At 41.0% G+C, this 23,238-nt stretch overlaps 1 protein-coding gene and 1 long non-coding RNA gene across 15 annotated transcripts in view; one reads left to right on the plus strand and one right to left on the minus strand.

Moving 5' to 3' along the window:
• The window catches only part of ANKS1B (ankyrin repeat and sterile alpha motif domain containing 1B), a 407,552-nt gene that overhangs the window by 70,150 nt on the left and 314,164 nt on the right, over positions 1–23,238 (minus strand). Inside the window, exon 1 of one of the 13 annotated variants that reach the window (XM_038155520.1) lies at positions 16,450–16,473. The exons of 10 other annotated variants lie outside the window; for them this stretch is intronic. The gene's annotated coding sequence lies outside the window, so the exon portion shown is untranslated. Of the gene's footprint in view, positions 1–15,719; positions 15,813–16,106; positions 16,340–16,449; positions 16,474–23,238 lie in introns of those variants that run through there. 2 more of the 13 variants (XM_038155521.1, XM_038155522.1) reach the window with 2 other exon arrangements.
• Positions 16,109–23,238, plus strand: part of LOC119708747 — a 59,300-nt gene continuing 52,170 nt past the window's right edge. Inside the window, exons 1-3 of one of the 2 annotated variants that reach the window (XR_005259175.1) lie at positions 16,109–16,242; positions 17,704–17,802; positions 18,981–19,167. This is a non-coding gene — a long non-coding RNA (uncharacterized LOC119708747). Of the gene's footprint in view, positions 16,243–17,703; positions 19,168–23,238 lie in introns of both variants that reach the window. The other variant, XR_005259174.1, reaches the window with a different exon arrangement.

Below are 23,238 nucleotides of genomic sequence, written 5' to 3' on the forward strand. Positions count from 1 at the left end.
AGTTGTCAACCCAGCTGCTCAAATAACGAAAACATCAGGCAGGTGAATGTTGTCCTCTGTCAGTATCATTACTACTACTGGGGAATTTTAAACAGCAGTGAAATGAAACACAAAGCTCACTAAATCTGGGGAGTTAAGAAATTCCTACAGTCCATGTTAGTATGCCTCGTGTTAGTATGATGATGATGATGATGATGGAAGGGTTCTCTAGACACTCCCAGTGCCAAGATAAATCAACATTGAGCCCTAACACTGCACACTAGGTGCTATCAGAAGAGGTGAAAGCGAGGTGAGGATGGTCAGACAGGCAGTGACCAACCCTGAATGCATGTTTCCTTAATGCATAACTTTCACTTGACAGGACATGAAAATGTAAAGAAAAAAAATTTCTTCTAACTTTAAAATAACAGAATTGTATATACTGAAGTCCTTATCCAGCAATGGCTCCATAGTCATTCTCCTTTTGATGATCTACAGAAAAGAACCATCCTTATTCATCCTTTTGACTCATGCTGAAGCATAATTGCTGCTCTTTTTTTATTTATTGCAGCGTCCATTTTCTCCCATTTGTCATTTCTGTTTTCCTTTTATTTATTTTGATCTTCTACATTTATAGATATAGAAACAGTTTTCTAATTTTTATTCTTTTCAGCCCTATTGTGCTTTGGCTTTTCTTTTTCTTTTCTGCAACTTTTCAGGAAAGCCAGGTACTGTGAAAGTGCCATTTTGCCTTGTTTTATTTACCCATTGCTTTTGCTGAAATGGAAGCCAAAAAGATAAGGAATAATTTAGTTCTTAAGACATTGTCCAAGCTTGCAGCTATTTACTTATGAAATGGTTATGACGATGACTGTGTTAGAAGTCATTAGAAATCTAAGAGAAAATGTCAAGTGTGATACAATACAGAAACTACAACAAGCTGCAACGTTACCCACAGCTGCAAATATTTCTTTGCACAGGTAAGGCACATTGAGATAAATTTTGCTATCTCTCCTATCCTGGTTTTGCCTGCCCATCAAGCGTCCCTTGTAGACTAGTCTTGTTCTCCATCACAGACTGCTAAATGCCCCATTTTAGTTAAATTAAGCAGGATCTTGCTTTGCAAAAAGAACCCCAACAAAACAATGAAACGGAATGATCAGGACTACAGATTAATAGCCTTTTTAAAGGTAAAACCACCAGGGTGAGAAAATCTCTATGAGTGAAGTGGAGGTGAACTGCAACTTTTTGGAGCTGTATGTGAATATCTGGAACCAAAATTGAAAGTCCAACAGGTAATCCTGCAGGTTAAAAAGAGTTGCAGCTGCTAAAAACTGATTGACATGAGGAAAAAGCCAATGTTTACTCTAAAATTAGCAGAATGATACATGTGATTTATTATTAAACTTCACTTCTTGCAAGAAGGAAAGGGGTCAAAAATTTAGGCAAGAGTGACTCAAATTGAAGCACAGGGCCAAGGCACTGATCTTTTGTCTTTGGTAACTAGTGACAGGGCCTAAGTGAACGGCCTGAAGCTGAGTCAGGAGAGGTTCAGGTTAGATATTAGGAGAAGGTTTTTCACCCAGAGGGTGTTTGGGCACTGGAGCCACCAGGGAAATGGCCACAGCACCAGCCTGACAGAGATCAAAAAGCATTTGGACAATGCTCTCAGGCACATGGTGTGACTCTCGAGGATGGTCCTGTGCAGAGCCAGGAGCTGGACTTTGATGATCTGTGTGGGCCCCTTCCTACTGAGGATATTCTAGGGTTCCATGAATCATACTAAAAACTGTTCAGCCATACCACATTCACTAATTTGGTTAATGCTGAAGACAACTTTCTTCTGAGTCAATATGGCTTCCACCACCATGAAAGAATGACTTCATGCTTCTGCTTCAGTGTGACCACAGAAATCCTCCTCCATGTATTCCAACAGTCTTCCTGCATCCATGGACTCTAGTGAGACCTGGTATCTCACATAACAGACAGGGATGAAGGTGGTTACCCGCCTAAGAGTAATCTGGCCTAAGAGCAGTGAGCATCAAGTCGATGGGGACTCTACCAGGACTGTATATGCTTCCCTCCCACAAACAGCAGCAAAACTGAGCAAGATGAACAGCAGTGACATTTTGGCCATGGACACAGCATCCAGCACCACCTAGTCAGTCACAGAGCCAGCAGTGGCAGCAGGTGGCATTAGCACTTGCCCTGAAGGCAACTGTGACCATTCTGAATTTCCAGACTTGTGTGAGAAAGGAGGCAGTGGAGTGGCCTGGAGACCACCTGCCGGTGTTCTTGGAGGCAGAACCGAGATGGCAGCCTGCCACAGGAAAGGAGCCAGCTTCTACCCTGGTGACTGGCAGGTTTGGCCTTGATCCCTGGAGGAAAATGTATTGCTGCTGAAAAAGCAAGCCTGTCTGTGAAAGGCCAAAAAAGCTATGAATGGACAATTATAGCTACACCTTATAAATCCCCTTATTTTGGTAGCACTTTACTACTTGTTTTGTATCTGAAAAAACCCATTTTAAGACACTAAATAAATGATACAGATTCTGGTGCTTTACTAAATAACTGGACATTCTTAGTAATTAAGCATTTATTCTACACAGCAGAAGGAAATATTCTAATGAACTGATTATATGTTTTTCCATGGTATGGGGCATATAAAAATAAGCAATTTCAATAACCATTATAACTGCTCCAGTGTATATTAATACATTTCAGATAAATCATTGCCTCCACTATCAACTCAGCTACTGCTCCTGCAAATAAAGCAATACCTTGTTACCTAGCAACGAAGCAAGTCCTCGCTATGGTGCAAAAAAAAATATACGTAAAAAAATAAATATATATATTTGTATATTCCTGTTGTTTCATGTTGAGAGAACATCCATACAGAACCAAGGATAATCCACTCAAATGCCCTCAAATTCAATACTTAAGTAAAATGTTTGATCATCCACATTTCATGAGTATTTTCAGAAGCTCGGTCTTGATTAAACATGCATAACCTCTTGCTGACAATATAATGTTCTTGCTATGTACTTCTTGGAATATTTTAATGCATACATAAGTACACAACCACAACACATATAAGTCATGACAGGCTCTTAATGCTACATCCATCTGTAACAGAACAGGAATAGGTATCACAGGGCTTGTTTAAAGTTTGTTTCTTTATGCTAAATCAGTTCCTCTCCCATTTAACATAGCAGTGCATAGTATCACCTCTTACTGATGCAATATCTCTTTTTAGGGTGCTGTCATTTGAACAAAATGTTCCTTGTGTTGCATTTTAAAAGAAAATGCACTAAAAGTCCCACTACTTTGTTGCTTTATATTTCATGTTTGTTTCTGACAGATTGCCAACACTTCATGGACAAAAACAAATAAGAGTAGCTCAGGAGAACTACTCATGTGGATGAGCTAGAGAGTTGGGCCATGTGCAAATATGACAGCAGCCTCTGAACTCTGTAGTTACCAGCATGTGTCTGGTACATCCTTTACTCAGAGCTGAAAGAGGCAGCACAAGGATTCCTGGCCCCATGAGCACAGAGTATGAAGGTATATCCTTCCCTATGACAAGGACTGCCATTAAGCTTTTGCAATAGAGAGAATATGAAGTAATGAAAATTGCTGTCCTGAAGGCCTACAGTTTCATTAGTAGGTTCCCACATCCAATATTGTTTAGGTCATCACACTGCCCCCAGATACAACATGAGATACATCTTAAGATAATGCAAAGTCCACTTAAAATTTGGTGGTTAATCACATGCCACTATTTCTACTCACAAATTTCACTAAACACCACACAGAAATTTTGAATGTTGCTCTTGGTAGCAACATCTTTAGGGAAAGCATTCCTGAAATATTCTGTTAATGTTCTCTTGAAATTTTTTGAAGTCACCTATCTCTTAGCATGCAAGGATATTGGCTCAGTTAATCACAGCACAAAGGTATACACAATCCATATCATGCTGCCTTGAACATCTGCTGCTGCTGTAATCCTTGATAATTCATAGCAAAAATATTCAGAAAATTGTATGCTTGCACCCAAAGGCACCTTAGTTTTTGTGGCTCTTGCCATTATATCTTAGCTTTACATACTAGTTGAAAATTTTTTGCAGCTTGGTGTTGCCCATTTTTTACTACTCTTGCGGTCTTTAACAGCCAGGGATCATAGTTCACCTCTCAGAGGAATGTGTGGAGCTCAGCAAAATGCATAATGCATACAGAGGGGGCAAGGATGAAGTATCAGCTACTGTGGTGTTCAAAAGCCTCTTGCAATAAAGATTTTAGAAGTTAGTGTAACACTGGAACTTATACATATTAGAAGGATAAAGCAAACATTAGAGACTGTACCCTACAGGCTTTGCATGACAAAGTCTGTGCATATTGTCTCTCCCTCTGGAACGCAGTCTTTAGTGACAGATGGCACAACCACTACCTACAGATGGCTCCAATGGGGGCTCCATAGCTTTGATAAATACTGCAATCAACTCCTAGGATAGGTATGGTTCAGGCAGCAGAGCTAACACAGGGAATAAAGCCCTCAAAAATGTAACTGTATAATAATCACACACATAGTATTATCCTAAACAGACAGATGAAAGGCCAGGGCTGTTACTGAGCTGACAGAAATTCAGGACTGCTTAAGAGGAGGTCAGTAGTTTAGGATAAAAGTGCATGAAATGAGCATCACCCAATTTCTTATCTACTTTATCCAGAAAAACATTTTCACTTTCATCGTGGACCAAGTGCTCCTGGTGAAATTATTCTTGCTTTCCAGTGGGATTTGTTTTACTTTGGAGGAGCAATCAACCCTATCACCAAACAAAGCCTTGGTTTGGTTGGTAGAAAACATCCTTGCCCCAGATGGATGATTCACTACAGTGAACAGAAGTATTTGAATCTACTACTTTAACAAAATCAAAAGTCATGGACTGATGCTGAAGCTATTTGTAGCAGACTAGCACAATCTTTTCTAATCTTCTACAGAAGGCTTGAAATAAGAGCAACTGGAGGGATTTCATAAAGGAACATTTGCTTTAGTTGAGCCAATGCCTCAGAGACCCTGCTCTCTCACTCCCTACTGCTCAAAAAACCAAAGATGACTTTGCAATATCTTTTGTGGTAACACAGAGCTACTGATGAGCCATGTTTGCTACGACAGAATCATAGAATATTTTGCGTTGGAAGGGACCTTCAAAAACCTCTAGTTCCAACCCTACTGCCATGGGCAGGCAACCTTCTACTAAATCAGGTTACCCAAAGCCCCATCCAGCCTGGTCTTGGACACCTCCACTGATAAGGAATCCACAACCTCTCTGGACAACCTGTTCCAGTGCCTCATCACCCTCACAGTAAAGAATTTCTTCCTAATAGCTAATCTAAAAGTACCCTCCTTCACCTGAAGGTCATTCCCCCTTGTCCTATCACTATGTGACCTTCATGAGGAGTCTCTCTGCAGCCTTCTTATTATAAGCCCCCTTTGTTGTTATCTGCCTTCAGCCACTCACACTTTGTGACATTTGGAACAAGAGCTTTCTACCAAGTGGCACCAACCAGAATGTTCTCATTGACCAAGCACTGCAATGCTATGGACACATATGCAATTCAGAACACACTAATTCACACATACATTTTAGATATTCAGTTAAATAATAGGAATATTGCATTTTCAAGATGTCTGAGATGCACTCTGTAAAAACTAACATGCCCTTTGCTCTGATTTGCATAGTCCCTGTAATGTACATACCTAAGAAAAACACACATAACCATCAAAATAATTCCTTGATACATTAGGGAGGGTGGACTCAAGTTCCATACGGAGTCCTTGAATTACACAAGTTCCCCAGCCCACACCTGCAGTGTAACAGAGAATATCTTTACAGAATCCTCACAAATGTAGCTCAGCACGTCTTGTATCACAGAAAATAAAATAATCCTACCCCATTAGCAGGCAGTATTTCAGTCTTTCATACCAGCCCTAGCAAAATCTAAACAAGAATATGACTATTGAATTTTTGCCTGTGGAAGAAGATACCAGAATACGAATACAAACTGTAATAATTTAAACCTTGATTATGGTCCAATACAGTATCCAGATACAAGTACCCAGAATCAATCCTGAAGACCTGAAATTTCTATTCCATTCTGCCATCCCTGTTTTCCAGACTACAAACACAAAACACTAAACTTGCTGTTTTCAACTACTCCTGTTCACAATTTAACAAGCTCCCTAACTTTCAACCTTCATGGCCTGTAAATACAGAGTACTGTAGAGTGAGGAAGAAGTCCTCTTTGTCATAGCTTTAAGAAGTAGGAAAAAAACTCTGTTATCTAATTTTTTTTATGATGATTAACTAACTCAACTTTTATCCCTTTTCAGATTATAGAAAACCATGACTGACATTCTTCTCTCTGAAAAACTGCTGTGTAGAAAAAGGGAGACAGAGACTGCTATAATGTCAATGTAATTTCTGAATGCATCACACAATCTTTTGTAGTATGTCAAAAGCATAAACAAAAACACTCCATGTGTCACAGTCTACAAAGGGTATCACATTTGATAGCATAATAATGCATGACAGGTCTCTTAATGCTTCCGATGTATCAGTAATTATGTAAATGCCTTCAAATTTGATTATACACTTGCACACACCATTAATGTTTGAGCCGAATTCAAGCTGCTTTATCCATGAATTCAGCAACGTGAAAACCTTCAAACCAAACTTATGGTTATGTTAGTTTTCATACTGCTGGACTAGACCCTCTGCTCACCACAGCAATGTGTGACAAAGAGTGACTTGAAGTTATACTATGGTGCCCTAATCCTCATTTTGAATCTGTAGGATATGAGGATGCCTCAAGATTGGGTTAAGTTTCAACCACCTGCTTCCTCCCACGGGCAGGGAGATTCAGAGCTTTGTCTCATCACTGGGGCCCTGTGCTGAGGTAGGAAGTCAGGAACAGGAGGAACTACAGGAAGCCAAATGGTGAGATCCCTCTTGGAGACCATCAGTCAAGAGGATTCTCCACACACACTTTGGAAGGGCAGCACCACATCTCCTTTGCCCATGGAGCAGCTCAAAGGCATCACAAAGGCAAAAGATCAGGATTTGTTTTTTGGGACTGGCAGAGGTGAATAATGAAGTATAAGATCAATAATATAAAAGTATAAATTTAGACTAAAAAACCGGGGGGGGGGGAGGAAGAAAAAAAAAACAAACCCCAAACCAAAACCGCTGAATTCCACTCAGTTTACACATTCAAATCAACCTCTTTAGGAACATCTGACTGGTAAGGATTTGCTACATCCCTAATAAATTAAAATAATACTTCAGGGATATTATTAGTTTTTAATAAGCCCCCTCACTCTCTTAGTTATGTCATCACTGCATTAGGATCAACATAACAGGGTTTTAAACAGAACTGGGCTGTGGTGGCTGAAATAGGATATTCTAAAAACAAGATTTATAAAAATGTGACACATCAGCCCCTAGCAATAGCAACAATACCAGCTATAGCTTTTGTATAATGCATGAACACAGGATTACTTCCATGAATCAACAGTTTTGCATTACAGTATAAAATCATCATCACATATGGATAACTAAAAGTGAAGATTGGTTAGAAAAGAAGAAATTTTACTTTACGTGAGTATTTGTACCTCCAGTATAGAAAGAGATTATGAAGGTCAAAGAACAATCCTATTACTTAAGTTACATAACTCAAAGCAGGGTGTATGTCAATGCAAAAACAACATGGAAAGATGACTGCTGCTTTGTGTTTATTCACTGCTTCTAACTCAGATTGTTTATTTTACAGTATTTCTGTTCTAAACTGCTTTTGCAAAAGAAATTTTTTCACACAAAGTCCAATTTTTTCTACCGTAAGTCAAGAAAGATCCTGTTTTATCTACAGAGCATCACATAGAATTGGTTTTTAAAAAAGTCTTTCTCTTGCAAAGATCCCAGCATAGATTACCAATCTCAGACACCAAAGAGAGAGTTGCTAGGGAATCACTTCTCAGTCTGACCAAGCTACTGCCCTCAGGTGAGATGATCTGACCACTATGGGCATCACCAAGTCCTCAGGCATCACACCTATGAGATGCTGCACCATACTGAGAGTCAGCAGAAGCAAGCACCAGCTTTGCTTTACTTGTGGAAATATTTAGGAAACTGTTCAAAAAAGAAAGGAGCTTGTCAATTTTCTTATAACTACACTAGTCTTCAGGCCCTCTAACAACCAAAAACTGAAATCCCAATGCAGTCAACTATTTAAATGGGGAAAAAATTGCTTTTTTTGGGGAGCTATGATTTGCTCTCTAGCTTATGTTTTAAACAGCATATATTTTTTAATGAATATTAACAATACTTTTATTACAGAAGTGTAGGCCTGCAATACTACCCTTAAATATCAAAGCCAAAGGATTTCAACAAAATTTTCAACCTAAGAGCACCACTTGCTTGTAGAACAGTAGAACATGGCATATTTAGTGAAATATACTTCAAAAGGAAACTTAAGACTTTTCAGCCAAGCTTTCCAGATCAGGACCACCTCACTTTAGTTTCCTATTTCCACAGCTGAGCATTTACAGAGAATATCAATTATACTAACATTCCCTCTAAAGGCACCTTTCCCTTTAAAAACCACATATCAAGTTTCCTCTTCAACATTTCATTTTCTTTGAAGTTTTAGTGAATTAATTGGTCAATGCAAATGAATCAAGAAGTAAATAAAATCATGTTAAAAGATGGCATTTTTAGCAAGACGCCACAGAGTTTCTTTCAGTGTCATAGCTCTCATGACTATGATAGCAATAGGAAGATTCTTGCTGTCTTCCAAAAGGTACGTATGAAGCAGCCCAAATGCTTTTTCACCACAGTGATAACTGAACATACTCTATTGCTTGTCCTTCTTCCCAGTATCCAGGAAGACTGACGAGGTACCTGAGACATGCTCTTCAGCCTGTGCAGTCAACAGAATCAGTGGTGCTATGACAATTTTCACTAGCTGAGACCCGTGTTCAAAACCTCTGAGTGCAAACCCTCAGGGTACACGATGCTTCCTTCTGCCCCACGCTTCCCTGTGCGTATCATCACTGCAGAGCTGCTGCTTAGCCCCCGACAGCTCTGTAAGGAACAAAAATGGTAACAGCAAGGAATGGGCACAGCCAAGAACTACAGCTGTAAAGGGAATGTTTCATCCAGGCAAGGCCAGAGATTATCCTGCACTGGTTAATGGATGCTTATGAAAGGAACATGATGCGGACAGCATTAAACAATTAAACTTGCTATTAATGTGCTGTGACTAATACATACACAATGTATTTAAAGGACAAGTATGGAGCTATCTGGCGGGGTGCTGAGATGGTTCAGTGCAGGCAGTGGTTTGGCAGCACTCAAGTCCCACCACCACATGATGATGCCAAAATCTGTATCTTGTGCTAAGGGTCACACAAGTCAAAGATGCTCATGCCAGCAACAAAAATTAGGATCAACAGAATTCAAGAAAAAAAAGACATTTGCAATATTTCATGTTCTTTCCATATTTTAATGCTTAAAGAAGTGCAACTTTGCAGTATAGACACAATATTAAAGATTTATTGTTGTTTTGCAAAAATTTGCAAAAATATTGTTGTTTTGTAAAAATTACATGGACGGTTAATTAATTAAATTAATAAGCAGTGGGGAAATCCCTAGGAAATGGTTAGTGCAACAGGTTTTTAATCCTGTCAACATCTATTAAACATAACCTTTTCATGCAAATTTTTAACGAAGATGAGGTTTGGAAGTTTTTTTATAACGTGCTTCCTGTAGAGCCAATCTTTGCTTCTGAAATACCCAAGCTGGGCATAACATGGATGAGAATTGAGAAGTACTCACAAAAGCCTATGGAAATCCTCAAATTCTTGTTTCTTGCTCATGCTAAGAGCCAAATCCCTACCACACTCAGATTTTAAAGAAAAATAATAACTTACGTACAGTTTATAATGCCTTCAGTGAAAATACAATGAATCATACAATAGTTCCCTTAGGTTTTGCTAAAGTATTTTTCTGTGTGACTATTCACTCTTATATCCACTTACCTCTGTGTTGGTTTATTAATACTGGTACAGAAAACTGAAGTTCTATGTATTTTGATCATATAATAATAACACAGATGCTTCACAGACCAATTGCGTACTCATTAATAATATACTTTCCAGGTGGCTGCACTATTAACAAAGTAACTATTAACAAAGTAACACTTTTCCAAGGTTTTATAACTATATATGAAAATATTCCTGGAAAACAAAAGCATTAACAAAGTACAACAGTGGCATAACAGTTCTTTGATCTTGAAGGAGATAATTAGCCAGTTTTCAGTTAACTTAAAAATTAAGTGTTATAACTATTTGCAAACTGGCATTTACCAGCATATTTATTTATGCTGTGACATTATCTAAGATTGCACAAACAGTAAGAATTTACTAGATTATTTTTACACACATTTTTTATGATTCATCTCCAAATTATTGAGAGCTTTACTATCAGATTCAGTGGGGTAAGATGAAGCTTGAGAACAGTGAGATGACCACACATTACAACAGTAAAACTTCTGGAATTAAAATCTTTCCTATTATATATGCATACACATATACATAAACACACATTTTAGTATTATATAATAATTCTTGATGAACACTATAACTGATTTTGCACTTTCCTATATTGGGAATGATTGCATCCAAACATTTTTTGTGGCTCACAAATTTACCAGTAGCTTGTACCATCATTGTATTGAGATACTTAAAGATATTGTGTGTAATAGTGTTCTCCACTGAACAGATACATAAAGAAGAAATTATCTTCAGTATACCCACGGTAAAAGAGACATATATACCCACTGACATCACTGCAAAAGCCTTACTTCAAAGTACACAGAACCAACTAAGGCAGTATACACGCAAATACCCAGAAGCACTGAAGGTCTGACCCCAATCTGCACCAGGAGGACCAGTCAACTAACTGAGGAGTTTAGAAAATCATCTACAGTTGGACAAGCAAAACAAGTGTTTATCACTTTCACGTTTCATGATATTTAAATGTACTGCAAAACTAAATGCTTATTCTTCACTGTAGAGAAGCACTTTCTGGAAAAAAGTACTTCAAAATTTAAACAATGGTCTTACTTCAAAATTTAAACAATGGTCTAAAATCTTCTGTCAAAGAGGCAAAACTCCCTGCTGACTTCATCTGCTATTATTGCAGCTTTTATTAAATTCAGCCTTTTTACAGCCTCAGAACTTAAAACATTCTAAACAATGGAAAAAACACTCTCAATGTTTGATGACTGCAGGAAACAAGAACAGAATGAAGAAAAAACCAATTACACGTAACAAACGTCGTATAAATCCTGTTGGATTTCCTGCATCAAAAAGCTGGAAAAAAGTAAGAAAAAAGACCTATCTTTCCTCAACATGTCCCAGTTTCATGTTTCTAGAAAGAGGAGACTCCAAAGCCTGGGAGAAAGAACTTTCATCTCAAGCTTCTCAAGACCCCAGCAGACACTCATTTCAGGCACTGCTGATAAGCCGACAGTATGCATGGTACATTTAGAAAAAACAGAATGGTTACAATTACTTAGTTCTGGACCAGCTGGAATTTCCAGTTGGTTTTCCCAAAGGAAAGGTACTCTTCTTTTAGCAAGGGATCATGCAAGCCTTGGAAACAAGCCAAGACATGAATATCCACAAGGGGAAAAAAGTACAATCTTAACCATCCACAGAGTGAGTATATTCCAGCGCTGAAGACTGCTTTCTAACATCGAGCAAGTGCCCTCAAGTGATAGCACAGCCAGAGATTTTAGAAGGTCCTCAGATACACTGTCACTGCTCATTACCTCTTCTCTTGATCAAGCTGTGTTTCAGGCATTTGACTTTAACCCAAACTCAGTTCTCAGGGCACAGATATTCTGGGATTTGAGTTCTAATGAAAAAAGAGACCAAAGCTGGGCATTGTTAACACTTATAACCCTGCAGCCTCTGTGTTCTTGTTATTCCTCTCTAGATACCACAAAGATACTCTCTAACCCCAAAGGATGGGCCAAGGAGGGACCAAATATCATTTGCCTTTACGAAAGGCATCACAAAACTCTCTATGTTCCTCAATCAACAGGGTTAGAAATAACCCACCTCAGTAAGAGGCTGAAAGCAATAAGGAAGGAATGGAGGAAGAACAGATATGGTCCTGGATTTTCTACGTGCTTGAGCATTTTCATGACAATAAGAATCTCTTTGACTCTGTGATCAGAGGACAGAGACTATCTTCAGAAGATGTACCAGCACTCCTCAATCAAGAATGGCCATTCATTTATCAAGGAAGGGAGACTATCTGCCTGGTGATTTTCCTTTTGTTAAGGTTTGTTCAACACCAGTATCATCACTTAGGCCAGATATAAAAATTGCTATCTGCAGCTAACATTAAGCCATCTGAAATGTTGCAAGATACTTCAGAGAAATTAATTGCAGGGTGACAATGTCAACAAGATCCTTTAACACTATTCTCAAGTTTGTCAGAGTGAATCCAGGCCATATTTGAGAGTTTTTTAAAATGAAGGATTTTTGGAGAGAGGAAAAAATGTTTCTACGTGACTGAAGGACTCTTAGAAAAATTCTACTGCTCCAGAGTACGTAAATAGAAAAGAAGGAAAACAACCCCAGCCGAACACCATGTATCTCCTCTTCTCCCAGAATACTTGACAGTATATAAGTCTGTTTCAAAAGCAATGAAACCACTGAAACTGACCCAAGAATGCTTCACTGTGTTTACATGTAATCCGTAAAACAAGACAATCTCTAAGAGTAATTCAAACATTGGGGCAGACTGATACTCTATTATAGAGCTAAGCAGTAAAAGGTATGTGAAGACCAGTATCTTTGAACTGCAGTGCCCAAAATACTCAGCATGACATGCTGAAACTCTCTAATGAACCTACAACCTTTAGAATCTTTTCTCCTCATAGGCAAAAAAAAAAAAAAAAATTACAGAAAGTCTATGGATAGAGACAGCAAGCAAACTAAGACAATGAAACAACTTTCCTTGCTTAATTACCTTGTCAAAGCCATCTTTATCTGAAGCATAACCCCTTGAAACTTGGAACCATGACTACTGTCTTGTAGACAAGCTGGCATAGTTGGCACATGGACTAAAAGACCAAGTACAAGCAGCCCTCTGTTATTGCCTACACAAAGGAAAAAATTGCATTGGATCGTAAAGAGTACCAGTATGGTACAATTTTCTGAAGGTGTTATTCTCCAGAATTTGACTGTGATTTCTTAAAAATAAGCTTGTAGCTCGTAGAACTGTGAAGACAACATTGAAAATGTGAACTAGTATAAGCCAATATGTTCCCTAATGTACAAACATTAAAAAATCACATATCTCAGAGTAAAAACTGGCCAGTTCATCACCATGAGTGTTGATTTGGAAGATTAATATAAAATTTCAACATTTAATAAGCAAAGCATTATGATAATAGGATCATCAGGAAAAAAAATCTATTCATGATTGATATTTGGCAAATGATTAATCTTGGACCCAGAATGGTGTCATTCACTCTCATCTCTGCTTTAAGTTGCAGTCTGGATGCAGAGCAGGTCTCAGGACCAAGAGCCAAAAGAGCTTAAGTCCAAGGCTTGACAGTTTCTCAGTCTGCTCAAAGCAAGGTGGGAATTTGCTATTTGTGAAGAATATTATTCACTATGCCTATCACTAACATGTAACAAATAAATACAAAGATCCTTACCAAAATGCCAATTGTTCAATGTTAAAACAAAGCAAAACCTCCATCTTCCTGAGTGATGGAAACAAATTAACATTTCCGATACGGAATTCTGATTCCTTTGACATAAAAGTGTCTTTTGCTTGGACTGTAAATGAAATCATGACTGACCCAGGTCACAGCTCCCTCTTAAGTTCCTCAGCAGCAAAACTTTTACCTAGAGCCAGTTTGCTTTAGGTTCTTAATTCAGTGCAGCCACCTTTGATGGCAGCTTCATTGCCAGTTCATTGCCCAATTTTCACATCCTCTACCCTCCCTTTTTAACTCCACGTGCCCACTTCCAGTTAGAGGTGTCATTCTTCCCTCCTCCCTACCCAAGAAAAATGCAAAGAAGAAAGGCAGCAGACCCTCAGCTTTCTGAATTAATTTTGGGGTTCTGCATTTCAATGCCTCCTAAGTAAAATGAATATGTACAGTACGTTTTAATTTGCCTTCTTACTGGAGAAATTTATCTCTTCCTGGCTATCACATCTCCTTTCTCTGGAAAAAAAAAAATTATAAAGGAGCTCACCAATAGTACAGAAAGCAGAGCTTACTTCGAATACATCAGCAAGCTCTTCCAGTTCTCATCTGTCAACCATTTGCAGAAACTCTTGAAATGGAACTTCTCAGGTGTGTAAAGTTAAGAGGGGGTGTGAGCAACAGCACAACAGCAGCTTGTATGTGTTATACTCACGTATCAAAAAGAACAGATCTCTTTGTGAGCAACTGCCAACAGACCAAAATTTTCTGCTAAAATCACTTACTCTTCATTTTTTTCAGAGCACCACTGAAATTTTTAGAATGCTATCAGAATGAAGCTTTAATTCGTTATCCTAATCATGCACCATAGGATCGAGGCTTTGTACTGAGCAAACAAGTATCAACCTCACATGAGTGCTTACAATTTGTGATCACATTTATACTGGAAAAAATAGTCACGTGACCAACCTTCCACTGAGGTTTTTTTGTTTCTAGCAAGTGACTGTATATTATATTTTGGCATATACAGAAGAGGACACAAACTGGTCCTTAAAGTGCATTCAAATGGCAACTTACTATCCATCACGCCAGGGTCTAACAGTATTTTGTGCCACATTGAAGGAACAAGCTAAAACGTTCTTTAAGATAAGATACGTTCTATCAGTAATCCTGTCACAGACGGACACTGTAGCCCTCCTCATTAGCACCGCTGCTCTTAACGGTATGGAGTACACCTTGATTTTGTGCACGTTGGCACACATTGCCACTGCTCGCACAGCTAAAGGAATTTTGCAAGGCACATGGCAACATGCATCACTCCACATGCTAAAAATGCTCAGGAAAACTGTTACTGCACGTGTGCAGCAAACTAAATTCCAGATTAAATTCTCAGGTACCGTTTGTCTCCCAAAACCAATACTGCATTCTCGCCGTACGGTACAATACCTGTTCGTTACTGTGTATTTTTCAAACACGAGTCTTTTCTGAGATACGGAAACATAAACCATCCTTCTGATCTTTACACACTTCTGCTTTTCATCCGTTTTGTCCCTTTTGTTTTTTCCTTTTTTTTTCCCCCCACTATCGTAACACTTCGCCTAAGTAGCGTTCCTGAAGCACCGAGCGGACAGCCAGCGGTGCCGCGAAGGCGAGACCTCGCGTAGCAAGTTTCGGACCAGGGCACACCACGGCCAAGTTGCCAGACCCAAGCAAACAGAGCTTTGCAGCGCGCACACGGACACGGCCCCCCCGACAGCCGCTGTTGCGGACCCTGCGCGCCGCGCTGCCCTGCCGCTCTCCCGTGCGGCACAGGAGGTGGGTGCCCACCTGCCCCCTCCCCTGGGATCAATCACCGCTCCGGACGGCTCGGAGGGAGCGCACCGGGGCGGGTGGGGCTGCCCGGGACGCCCTGTTCCCACGGCCACGCCGGCCCGGTGAAAACTCACCGGCCGCGAGCACCGGCTCCGTCAGGCGGCTCAAACTCCGTCCGCCCCGCCGTCCCCCGCTGCCCCGCGGCCGCCTCCCCGCCGACCCCCGCCCGCCCCGGAGCGCGGCGCCCCGCAGCGCCGCCGGGCGGGAGCCGCCGCCGCCGCTCGCCCCAGCGGCTCCGGCGAGGCGAGGCTTGACATAATCCTGCGAACGCAGCAACCGCAGGCGCCGCCGGCTCCCGCCCGCCCGTCCCCCGGGGTCCGCTCCCGGCGCTTCCCTGCGCCCGGGGCCGGGGAGGGAAGGACACCCGCTCCGGGCTGCTCGGCGGGGCGGGGGCGGTGCCCGGTGGCCCCGTGCCCGGCCCCCCGTGCTCGTCCAGCACCTCCCCTGGCCCCCGGTCTCACCTAGGAGCGGCGGCGGCGGCGGCGGGCTGAGCTGCCGAGCCCGGCGGGGGCGGGGAGGGAGGGGAGAGAGGGGGGCCCCGACGTCTGCTCCGCAGCCGCTACCCCTCCGCGCTGAGCATCTTCCCCGCGCCCCGCGGTGAGTCAGGCAGGGAGAGCGCCGCGGAGCCGCGCACACCGGAGCCCCCGCCGCCCTCCCCGTCCGGCCGCCGCCGCGCGCGCGCCCCCACCGCCCCCCCGAGCCCCCTCCCGCTTTCCCCGGGGCCGCGCGCGCGCGCTCCGGGCCGCGCCGCCCGCGTGGGGGGGGGGGAGGGGCGCAGCGGGACGGGCGCGCGCGCGCGCTCACCGCGGCTCGGTGCGGTCCCGGCTGCGGCGGGCGGGAGCTGCCGCGGCGCCTCCCCCGGCCCCCGCCGTTACTATGGATATGGATATGGATATGGGCCCTGCGCGCCCCCGCGCCCACCGCGCGGGCGGGGCGCTCCCGCGCGGCGCCGCTGCCCCGGGCCTGGCGGGGGCCGCCGAGCGGAGCCGGGGCGGCGCGGGGATCGGGGAAGCCGCCGGCGAAACTCCGTCCCCGCCGCCGGCTGGCGAACGCCTTGCCTTGTTTCCTTGGCAGAACCACCTTTTTTTTTTTTTTTTTTTTTTTTTTTTTAAAACACGAGTGTCTACATAAATCACATCCGAGCTCGAATTCCTGCGTTAATACGAATAAGCATCCCACGGGATTATTTACTTCAGTGACTGCATCCCATTAAGCAGCACTCGCGCTGCCTAATAAATGAAATAAAATACAAAAGATAATGCCCCTATAATTTAACTTTACAAAATGTCAGAAGACGGAGTTGCACTTTCAGTCCCCCATGGCGGCTCTTATCTCTTACTCTGCTTCCCTGAGGAAGTTACACACTTGATGGCTGAGCACATTATCTGACAAGCTCAGCCGGTGGAGACTGGAAGAAACATTTTACCAGGTCAAAAAATTTTACTCAGTTACAGCAGGTGAATTGATGGGGAGGATGTGGTTAGTAACTCCTGCTGCATTTCTCCAGCCTGCTCCCAGCAGATCTATCCAAGACATCAGCCCGGCAGGTGCCTCAGGCCCCAGTCCTGCCTTTGGAGGCTTTCTGTCTTCCATGAAATAAAATCCTTAATAAATAACTGGAAGAAAACCGAAGTTTTTCTCTCTGGGCAGCACAGCTTTACACAGACAAGGCACAGTACTGAAATTCAGTGTCATTTTCAGCCTCTGGAAGAGGAAGAGCAGGGATGGATGATGCAGTAGCTGCAGATCCAGCACACCAGCAAGGCAAACTTTCCAGGTGTACAAGTTCATAGTCAGACTTCTCAGAGACCTCACACTGATTAAATGTAGAAACTTAATTCTCCAGCCCTTTCATCTGGCATGTTCAACTGCATGTGCTTATACAGAACTTCAAGCAGAGATGACTTTGAGCACCAAAATAAATCATACTTGAGGCTCTGAGTGTATGTCCCTCAGAGCATTAATTAGGTCTCAAACTAATGATAAGCTGCATTTTTTCCAAAGCAAGTCTTTCAAGGTGTAAATCATCATATTCACGAATGGTTCTCTTGGTTACAGAGAGTGCTGATAACATGCCCATAGCCATGAGCTCGGTGACGTGTAGAGGGTTGGCTGGACTGACTCAACCACAAGATAGTGCTGACTTTGAGTGCACTGGTACGTGTGTGAGTAAAGGCAGCAGTGTTTGCCTATGAATCATGAAGATCAACTGCTGATTATTTAAGAGTCGAAAGGAATGCTTGAAGTAGTAATGAAAACTCCTAGAGATACAGTTTTCTATATCATAACTGATTTAATGTAATTACTCCTGCCAAAATAATGTTGGGGTATTCTAAGCATTAGCTCTAAAGCACGTTTTAGAGTGAGATTTGGAAAATTATTTTGATTTTAACTGAGTACTCTCTGCTTCTTTGCAGAGCTCCGTTGTTTCAATAAAATCTTATAGACACAGTCTGCTGTTTATACAGATTTGATGTAGCCCATCTGGAGAAGGACTGAACAGAATACAAAAGTTTAGTTTCATCCTGAATCAGGAGAAAACATAAACATTTTGCAACATATCCTGAACAGAATTCCAAAAACTGAGTCTGGAAATACGAAAATGTCCATTTCAAAACATTTCTTTTTCATATTTTCAAAACATGTCAATGCAGTTTAAATTTTAACGTCTAGATTGTCAGTGTCACTTTTGTTCTGACATGAACAGATCTTTTCAAAGCAGATGCTTTGGCAGCATTTCCTTAAAATGCTGAATGATGTTTATAGAATTGTCTATACTTTTCCAATACCTTGGGTCTCCACATCTCTATCCCTGCAACTAACAAGACTTTTATCAGTCTGAACTTGCTTTGTCCTGGATTTTGTGATCTGCATTTTTAAATTGAAATCAGATCTTTAGAATAGGTGGGATGTGATCCATTAACAACTGTCTGAGTTAGGAGCAATAATTACCTGGAATTGCTAAGCCAGAGGAGGAAGCAGTTAAGGCTGTCAGCATGAGGCCAATCTGATGATGGCAGAGCATAGTGGATGTGCCAGCCGGTTTCTATACCTGCCATAAACTTCATTACTTCTATTGATTGTAACATACTCCAGCCTAGAGCAGCTCTCCATGAAGGAAAAAAAGTGTGTAACACACAGCAAGTCCTAGGAAAGGATGAAGGTTTCTAGCAAGATGGCAAAAGAAAGGGCATTTTTAGACATTTGGAAGGTTAATGAAGAGGCGAACATGAACCTGGATTTTGTAATGACAGGGAAGATCTACATGATTTCACCACTAAGTACATTTCCCATTCAGCCACTTTGACCTTCTTTTTGCCTGGCTTCCTTTCCAGCCAGCAGCACTTTCTCTAAGGCCTGACCATCTACAGGTGAGCAGGTGCCATGGCTGTGTCAGTGGTGAGTGAGCCACATCTGCACCTGCACGCTGCCATCAGCCCAGACTGCTGTACCTGGTACTCACCCTGCTCGTGTGATGGAGCTGAAGAGAACGTTGGCTACTCGGCATCCTGACAGGCCCAGGTAAGTAAAGATAAAAATCAATGAAGTGAGGGACTTCTGTCATAGCAGAAATGTACTTTGGGATACCTCTCAGTCTGTTTGGAAGATCTGTTACTATAAAGGGAGAAAAAAATTGCCTCTCTCATGGGCAGGAACAGGCCATTTCTTCAGTTAGTGTCCTTATGGGTGTTACAGGCTGGACTGAGATGGGGTGTGAGAAGGAGAGACTTTGGACAGACTGCAGTCCTGGCTTGAGGGCCATGTGGGCCATTCTATGTTTCAACAAGTGTAATCACTGTTTTTTCATGAAGGCAGAGTAATAATTTATTTTAGCAATGGGGATCAAGGTAGAAGACAGAGGGATCCATTTAATGAGTTTTAGAAAATATTTTTTTAAGCTTCAAAATCTCAGATGTGTATGTTGAGGCCAAATTTTGTCAGTGATTGTATGAATGTATCTGATCACAAATAGAATTTTCTTTTCTTAGAAGTTCCCTGTGATTTTCCTTGAACTGATCAGCAAAGTATGCTGATGTGCTGATCACAGTGATCAAAGCCTGGCCCAACACTTCCTTTATCTGTAGATTCGTGGACCACTATGAGGAGCTGCAATGGTGGCCATGATGCTTGAAAGGAATTAGGCAGCTTGCTTTATCCTTTACAGCAATGGGACAATCCTGTCAAATTGTTTGGTTTTGTGAATGGCTTCATAATATTTTTGGGTGCCATTACACATTCCTGCAAGCTTCATCCCTTGTGGCTGATTAGAGGCAAACTCCTGGGTGTTAAAAGTTGGAGAACAGTAGACAACATGTGATTTTCCTGCCCTGGGAGCGGCTCAGGCTGAGCAGCAGTGGTTCTACTTGGGTGTCTTCAGCAATGTCAGATGAGGAGTGTGACTTGCTAACCAGCTTTATGGTAAAAGGCTACCATTACTGCCTTTGTCTGAATGAAACTTATCTGACAAGTAGGGCACTATAACAAGGAAGTCTCCATTCCCAGAGAACGGCTAGAATAGGATCTGCTTTCTTATACTCATCTGGTACCCAGATACGCCTTAAAATCAGGCACACTGGGGAACTCCTCATTGTGGAAACCACCTGTGGGCAGCAACATTCCATAGATTCTAGACCTGAGTCACCTCCATGTGAAAGTAGCAGAAATTTCTTCTACAAACGAGATTGCAGAAATGGGAGGCTTGGATTACTTCTGGAAAAGAAAATCACCCTAACGTCTAGCATAAAAGACAGTTTTAAATAAAGAAACCAGTTACCACATGGATACAGTTACTTACATGCAAGATTTCCCAGGCTTATCACCACACTGCACATTGATGGATAAGTCAAAACAGACCTAGTTTTTTAACAAAATGTCCCCTAAAAGTTATTTTTTCTACTGACAAACAATGCTACATGTATTCACAAAAAGTGAGATCTGTTGAAACACAGGGAGAAAACCTGTTTTCTTCTTAAAATTAATTGATAATAAACACTTGATTAGCTTAATACTGGAAGTTTGAGTCATAAAAATGAATGTCTTTTAGCAATGAAATTTATTTCTGAAAATAAGTTGAAACAGCTTCTTCTTAGTGAAATGTAGAAGTACTATATCCTGATTCTTCAAATAACTTCTCCAAAGGTTTGTGCTCATTTTTTTTTCTTTCACCAATGCTGCAAAAGTCTGTGTTACAATAACTCGATTCTTTTTTCTTAGAGATAAGTATTTCCTAATTGAACTGCTTTTGCTGATTACTAGTTTATAGTCTATCAAGGGGTCTAGAGAGTTAAAGAGAGATAAAATTAAATCATGTTTTCTAGTAGAGAAGTGATCTTCATTAAAAAGCAAGATAAAATGATTGAAAATATTTAACTGGACTGCTTTTACAATCTTTTTTTCAGAGCCATGTTGATTTTGAATTTCCTGAATTGGGACTGAGCAGATTGGCTTTATACCATAGGTTAGCAGAAGTACACATAAACATAATAATATTCAGATATTGAGTAAAGTAATTGTTTACATACGGTTACTGAGAAAGCATAATCATAACATGACTCTAAGAGAGAAACAGAACACATCTTTGAAAATTTTACTAGTAAATTATTCTTGCCAAAACCAGCCCCTCTAGCTGGTGGAAATGTGTCCCTGTAGCTGGGAGTATACAGGTGAGAAGGGACACGTGGAGAGGGAGAGTTGCAAACAAGAATCACAGAAATTCTCTGCACTTGGTAAAATCTGCTTAAGTAATGCCCATGCTATATAACTCGACAGAGACTGTAACACTTGCACCAGGGCTGCAGCAAATCAGGACAAAGGGAATACACTAACTGAAGATAGATGGTAACAGCTGTGTTGGCTCCAGTAAGGAGCAGGGACTTAAGTTCAAAGTAAGGAAGAAAGAGGAAGTTGTCATTTTTTGAACACAGAAAGGTAACAGAATGATGTTTTAAGCATGGAAATCTCATGGGGAATTTAAACCAGTCCTGCAGGCTGGCTTTATTTTCAGCTCTAGGTCAGCGCTCAGATGATGGGATCTTGCTGTATAGGACAAACACTTCTGAAAGCTTAAATATTCTAGAAAAAAAAAAAAAAGTTAGGTACTAGAAAGAAATTTAGCTATCATACTACAACCAGAATTGTCTTTATACATTTCTTTTCATTCCAATCTCAGAATAAGAAACTGAAATGCCCCTGCTTCAAAATAATCCATAAATTATTTTGATTTTTATTCTTCAAATTGTCCAGTGTTGGAGAGAATTTCAAAGAAGATGATAAATTTGGACTATACAGTCCCTTCGGAAAGAGCAAGTTCCAAATAAAGTTGTGGGGGCATGCAGTTATTGTAGGAACCAAAGAGATAACTTGTAGGTATCTTCTGGAACCACTGGAGTATCTGCAGGAGCTGGTCCTATGGTGTGCTGGGGTTTGAGAAGAAATTCTCACTGGCAAAAAATAAATTATGCCTTTCTGCCCCCCACCCCCCCAGACAATCTCCTAGGTCTATAAAGAAATAAAGTGTTAATTGAATAAATTTAATATCTGAGGATCAACTGAATGTACACAGAGGTCTTGCCCATACAGACTCAAAAAACATCTGGTTCTTACTTGCTGAGAACTAACAGATATCTGGGTGCCAAAGGCAAGGAGTAACTACAAATCCCCTTAACCTGACTTTGAATGAAGCGTCAAGAACTGATCTGGTCAATTACCAATGCTGGTGGTGCTTATAAACATGGAATGAGCTTATAAACATGGAATATTTGTAAAGTCAGTTTCTCTGAGAGCAAAATTTCCCTAAAAGAATCACATTGCAACCTGAATTGAAGCAAAAAAAAAAAATATTCTAGAAAACTGTAGAATCTAGTTTGAAATGTCTTTAATTTTCCATGTGGAATGTTGATATGAATATAAAGTATAATCTGGTTTCAAGTAGGTTAATGGAAAGAAACAAAGAAATCTAGGAAAAGTACATGGATCCATTTTGTTCTTGTGGCCACAATGGTTATTCTACCTTCGACTAATTAGAAAAGAAAATAAAGAGCTGAGTGAAGATATAATCTAATGTGTGATCAGAAAGCAAAGCAATGAAAAAGAGTGAAAATCTGCTCTTAATCTTGATTAAGAAATGTATAAAGTGGAATGATACCTCAGAATTATAGGACAGAATATTTGTTTCCTAGTAATGAGCTAATTAACCATGGACCCTGGAAGGGATGTATGTGAATGTTAATGTGCATGTATTTACTGGGACGAGGGAAACAATAATGGGATATTGAAGTGAAGTAGGGAGACACCCAGCTCAGCCATTTGGTGTTTTTTATGTAGAAAAGGAGAGCATAAAATCATAGAAGTAGCTTTGTTCTCTTATTTTTCCTGAAAATGTACAGTTTTTAAAGCTTGGAAGTCAGAGAGTAAAGGAATAAATGCTTCCCAGAGAGTTAGAGAGAGAAGGCTACTTGAGGAAATGAATTTTGAGCTGGATGGTATATTTAGTCCAAAAATACCATGAGATGATGAGCTTCTAACAGAAAGAAAACTTGACTTTAGAAACTCAGGCATATGCATATCAACATTAAATATATGATTTCAAATGTG

Source organism: Motacilla alba, chromosome 1A (assembly GCF_015832195.1).
Source record: "Motacilla alba alba isolate MOTALB_02 chromosome 1A, Motacilla_alba_V1.0_pri, whole genome shotgun sequence".
NCBI classification, from domain to species: domain Eukaryota; kingdom Metazoa; phylum Chordata; class Aves; order Passeriformes; family Motacillidae; genus Motacilla; species Motacilla alba.